The 6,260-nt window shown below is 37.0% G+C and overlaps 1 non-coding gene across 1 annotated transcript; it reads right to left on the reverse strand.

The window, feature by feature from the left end:
* Nucleotides 1–246: 246 nt before the first annotated feature.
* LOC128041441 (small nucleolar RNA R71) lies at nt 247–353 on the reverse strand. Its single transcript, XR_008196463.1, has one exon. It is a non-coding gene; the product is annotated as a small nucleolar RNA R71 (small nucleolar RNA).
* Between the last annotated feature and the right edge of the window lie 5,907 nt (nt 354–6,260).

Here is a 6,260-nt window from a genome sequence, read left to right on the forward strand (position 1 = left end):
GTGGGCCAATTCAATGGAATGCCTACCGAAGATCCTCACCTACACTTAAGACTGTTTGTGGAGGTGAGCGATTCTTTCAAGTTAGTCGGAGTACCCGAAGGTGCATTTCGATTGAAGCTGTTCCCATATTTACTAAGGGACAGAGCTCGAGCTTGGTTGAACTGATTACCACCAAACTCAATTTCAACATGGCAAGAGTTAGTAGAAAAATTCCTTATGAAGTATTTCCCACCTAGTAAGAATGCTAAGTTGAGGAAAGAGATCACTACTTTCCAACGAATGGATGATGAGTCATAGTATGAGGCATGGGAAAGGTACAAAGAATTATTACGGAAGTTCCTTCATCATGGAATCTAACATTGCATACAACTTGAGACATTTTATAATGGTCTCAATGCTCACACGAAGATGGTAGTGGATGCTTTTGCTAATGGTGCTCTCCTTTCTAAGTCTTATAATGAGGCTTATGAAATCATTGAGAGTATTACCAGCAACAATTAACAATGGCCACCCAATCGAGCAGCGTAAGGAAGATGAGTCGTTGGAATACATAAAGTAGACGCTCTTACTTCACTCTCATCTTAAGTATCATCAATATCCTCAATGTTAAAAAATCTTACTACTAATAAGTGTAATAGTTTTGCAGCACAGCCACTGAATCAATTTGAAAATGTAGCCTTGTTTATTGTGGGGAAGGACATTTGTTTGAAGAATGTCCATCGAACCCAGAATTTGTGTATTACATGGGTAACCAGAACCAAAATCAAGGAAGGTAAGGGTTGCAATCCAATTTCTATAACCCATCATGGTGAAACCACTCGAATTTTTCCTAGAGTAACCAAGGGGTAGGAACCAGTAATAATTATGTCCAACCTAGATCGACCCAGCCACCTAGTTTTTCCCTATAAGCTCAGAAACCAACCCAAGTTGAACCATCCAATAGCCTATAGAATCTATTGAAGGCATACTTGGCGAAATATGATGCCTTTCTAAGGAATTTGGGGAATCAAGTGGGCCAGCTTGCAACTGAACTCAAAAATCGACCACAAGGTGCTTTACCTAGTGATACGGAGAATCTGAGAAATCCAGGGAAGGAGCATTGTAAAGCATTAACATTGAGGAGCGGAAAGACTTTAGAGCCCAATTCCGTCGAAGTTGAGAAGGAGCCAGCTGATGTTTAAGACTCAGAGGAAATTCAATCGAGTGTTGAAATTCTTGTGTCACCGGAAATTGAATCTGCAAAATCTGACAAGGTAACTTCTGAACCAGCTAATTCTAATCAAATAATAACTCCGTTAGATGTAGAATTGCCACAGAAAACGAATCAACCAGTTCTAGTAAAGAAACCTCCACCACCCTACCCTCAAACACTTCAAAAGCAAAAGTAGGAAATTCAATTCAAGAAGTTCCTAGATGTACTCAAGCAACTTCATATCAACATCCTGTTGGTTGAAGCACTTAAACAAATGGCGAATTACGTCAAATTCATGAAGGATATCCTGTCTAAAAAAATGAAGGCTTGGAGAATTTGAGACGGTAGCCCTAACGAAGGAATGCAGTGCATATCTTCAAGACAAACTACCTCCAAAATTGAAAGATCCTGGATGTTTTACCATACCTTACAATATTGGAGCAATATATTATGGTAAGGCACTATGTGACTTGGGTGCGAGTATCAACTTGATGCCCATGTTAATATTTAGGAAGTTGGGGATAGGTGAAGTTAGACCTACTACGGTTACACTTCAATTAGCAGATTGATCCTTAGCACATCTAGAAGGAAAAATCAAGGACGTATTGGTAAGTGTAGACAAATTTATCCTTCATGCTAACTTTGTGATTCTAGACTTTGAAGTAGAAAAAAAGGTGCCAATCATCCTAGGAAGACCATTTTTAGCAACCGGAAGGACCCTTATTGATGCGCAGAAGGGCGAGCTTACTGTGCATGTTCAAGATGATCAGGTAACATTTAACGTTTTTAAGTCCATGCGATTTCTTGACACAATTGATGATTGTTCTGTAGTGTCTGATTTAGAGGATTTAATCATGGAGAAGGAACTCAATTATGTTGAGGACCCATTGGAACAAATTTTGACATCAAATCCTCCAAATGAGGAAGAGGAGGATGAATACTTAGCTTTGTTAGAATCTAATCAAAGGGGATTTAATCTGCAATCCCGCTTTGAATATTTGGAGTTGGAGAAAAGGGATTATGGCCAACCAAAAGCGTCAATCGAGGATCCACCTAAATTAGAATTGAAGGTAATTCCCTCACATTTGAAATATGTTTATTTAGGTAACTCTTCTACTCTACCTGTGATTGTTTCAGTAGAATTAACTACTGAACAAGAAGAGAAACTCATCCTGGTGTTGAAACAATTCAAGAAGGCTATCGAATGGACCATAGCCGATATTCACGGAATTAGTCCATCTGTATGCATGCACAAGATTATCTTAGAAGATGGCGAAAAAGGGACGATTGATGGACAATGAATACTGAACCCCATCATGAAGGACGTAGTCAAGAAAGAAATTATCAAGTGGTTAGATGCGGGTATAATTTACCCCATCTCAGATAGTTCATGGGTAAGTGTAGTCAAGTGCGTGCCAAAAAAAGAGGTATCACGGTCATTGAAAATGAGAATAATGAGTTGATATTAACTAGAACAATTACGGGTGATACGAACTTGCCTCGGTGATGATTCGAGTCGTTTAGATTGCCTAATCGTAAAATGAAGAAGTCCCGTTCAATTTGGAGTTTGATTGAATTTGGCTAAGTATAGGCTTTAAACAAAAGGTTTCGAATAGGTATAAAGGGTGAAAGTCATAAAGTTTGGTCTAACAAACAAACAAGTGATTTCGAAAGAGGTTAAGTTAGATGGAGAAAATAGGTTTAAGTATGGAATTCGGCAAAATAATGAAAATTGTTATGGAAATGGATGATGAAGTTTTGGTGGACAAGTAACAAGGTAATTAAGTGGATAGTTGAGGGTGGAATAGAGATAGAGTTTAAGAGTCAAGAATGAACCAATGCTAAAGTGAGTATTGACCCGAGACTTATAGGACACTTAAAGATGGATAGGTGATCGAAATAGGACCTTGACCCGCTTTTTAGGAAAATAGGAACCAAAGGTATCAATGGGGTGAATGCCACACTCGGATTGAGTGACAAGTTCAAAGAAACAAGGTAGACGCCACTAGCTATGCTAGATAAGTCAGCTTGAGTCTTAACAAAATAAGAGAGTTGAAAAACTCTCAAATGTTATAAACATTCAACAATGAGCAAAAAGTCCTTTATATAATTACAAAAACAAACTATTTATAGGCTGAACATGTTCCAGCTGAATGGACACAAACTAATTAGCTTAATTGAGTTATTGATGAACTTAATTAAGCTAATTAAAACTAAAAAACCTTTGAGAAACTCTAACATATGTAACGGCTATGAACAACTTATTTAAGCTTCCCAATCAGCTGATAATTAGTTCTAATGAGCTAAATGAATTTGATTCAGTGCTTGATCAGCTAATAAGGTTATAACAGCCTTTTATTTCTTCTTGGGCAGCCGAATGGACAACAACAACAATTGGCTTAAATTTGGCACACGAACAACCATTAACACATAAAAACGTTTGGAAGCTGAATGGCTTGTGTAATCAACTCCTTGTCCATTAAAATCTTCAAACAGTTACTTGAATAAGCTCATAACAGTTGCTGGCCTTTAATTCAATCTTCATAACAGCTGAATTCATTCCTCCCTTTAATGCCAATCCATGTAACAGCTGATTTTAAATGATTAATTGACCTATAAACACAATTAAACAAGTTAAATGGCTATAGCAAATTCATTAAGCTGGAACATATTAAATGCCAAAATTATTTAAGCAACTAAAGAAAATTAAAAACAACTTAATTCATTAAACTAATTTAACTAAACACATTAAAAGTTTAATCTAGCAACTAAGTGAACTAAGTTAAACTTAATTAACTAAGATAAGTAATTTATTCCAGCAACTTAATTAACGAAGATGAACTCAATTAACTAAGATGAGTAATTTATTCCAGCAACTAAATACTTATTCCAGTAAATTAAAAATGGGTTGAAGTTAAGCTAAATGAGCTTAGGTTGAACTAGACGACCTTGAAGAAGCTAGAATTAAGCTCATTGAGTTGAAATTAAGCTTCGTTTTGCACTTGGTCCCCTCGAGTTTGGGGCAATCTTGGTGGCATCGAGTTGTGTCGTAACATGATGTGCCCGGGATTGTATTAACGGGATGGAGAATTTGCATTGATTACTGGAAGCTGAACAAGGCAATTAGGAAAGATCACTTTCCTTTGGCCTTTTTAGACCAGATGCTGGATAGACTCGCAGGGCGAGACTATTACTATTTTGTCGATGGATACTCGGGGTAGAATCAGATTACAGTAGCACCAGAAGATTAGCACAAGACAACAATCACTTGCCCATACAGTACATTTGCATTTAGGTGCATGCCATTTGGTTTATGTAACGCACCTGCTACATTTCAAAAATGTTTGATGCCTATTTTTACTGACATGGTTGAGAAATATTTAGAAGTTTTTATGGATGATTTTTCAGTATTCGAAGATACATATGATGATTTTCTAGCCAATCTAGCCAAGGTACTAAGGCGATGCGAAGAAACAAACCTTGTCCTTAACTGGGAAAAGTGTCATTTCGTAGTACGAGAAGGTATTGTTCTAGGGCATGAGATAACAATACATGGAATCGAGGTAGATAAAGCAAAGGTAGATGTTATTGAGAAACTCCCACCTCCAATATCTGTAAAGGGTGTTAGGAGCTTTTTGGGCCACGCCGGTTTCTATTGAAGATTCATCAAGGACTTCTCCAAAGTTGCTAAACCCTTATGCAAATTATTGGAGAAGGACACGGCGTTTAAATTTGATGTGGAGTGCTTAAGAGCTTTCAACAATTTGAAGAGTCAGTTAATCTCGACACCATAATAGTCACACTAGACTGGGATTTTCCATTTGAATTGATGTGCGACGCAAGTGACTTCGCAGTCGGAGCTGTCATGGGTCGGCGAAGGAACAAAGTTTTTCATCCCATCTACTATGTGAGTCAGACTCTAACAGGAGCTCAACTGAATTGCAAAGTAACAGAAAAAGAGTTACTTACTATTGTGTTTGCTTTTGACAAGTTTCGATCTTATCTTGTAGGTACCAAAGTGACTGTTTATACCGATCACTCGACAATTAAGTAATTACTTGCCAAGAAAGATGCTAAGCTGAGACTATCCAATGGGTACTTCTACTTCAAGAGTTCGATCTAGAAATTCAAGATCGAAAGGGAGTAGAAAACCTAGTAGCAGATCACTTATTCAGATTAGAGCCGCAAGAAGGGAGCTCTCCTCTTATACCAATTCGAGAGACGTTTCCAGATGAACACATCCTGAAGGTAAATCATGTCCATAATACCCCTTGGTTTGCTGATATTGCTAAATTTTTAGCTTGTGGTTTGATGCCGATTGATAAGACTTATCATCAAAAGAAAAAGTTTTTTAACGATGTGAACTACTATGAAGAACCGTATTTGTTTAAAAAGTGTGCAGATCAAATGATCAGGAGATGCGTGCAGAAGATGAAGTACATAAGACTTTATACCATTGTCACTCAGCTCCGAGTGGGGGACACTTCGGAGGTACACGTCGTAACACCCCTTACCCAATACCGTTGCCGGAGTCGAGCATGAGGCGTTACTTGACTTAACTTAAAAGTTCGGGGCATAAAAATTTACTTTCAAATTTAATTTCATCATTCATAATAAAGTTGTCCACCTATACAGTAGTCACTAAAATAATTATAATTCAAGATACGAAACTTGAAATTTAGATCCGTAAATTTTCCCTGAAACTAGACTCATATATCTATTCACTATAAATTTTTCAGAATTTTTTCTTTAGCCAATTAGTACAATTTATTAGTTGAAGTCTCCCCTGTTTCACTAATCGACTATCCTGACCACTCATCACTAAAATTTAATTATCTCTTATTAAAGGCTTCATATGAAGTTCAACCAATCAACCATTTCAAACTAAAAACATGTATATATTTCGATATCTAACGCAACCATAACATTCAAATTTACTTTTTACTTCAATTCCCTATACATGCCATATAAATCCAAAAAGTTGCTTAACATAATCTACCGGAGTATATCTGGATAGTGTGATTCTTGATGTAGATCCGATCCTCCGAATGTATAAATACATTAATCT

The sequence above is a fragment of the Gossypium raimondii genome, chromosome 5 (assembly GCF_025698545.1).
Source record: "Gossypium raimondii isolate GPD5lz chromosome 5, ASM2569854v1, whole genome shotgun sequence".
Taxonomy (NCBI): Eukaryota; Viridiplantae; Streptophyta; class Magnoliopsida; order Malvales; family Malvaceae; genus Gossypium; species Gossypium raimondii.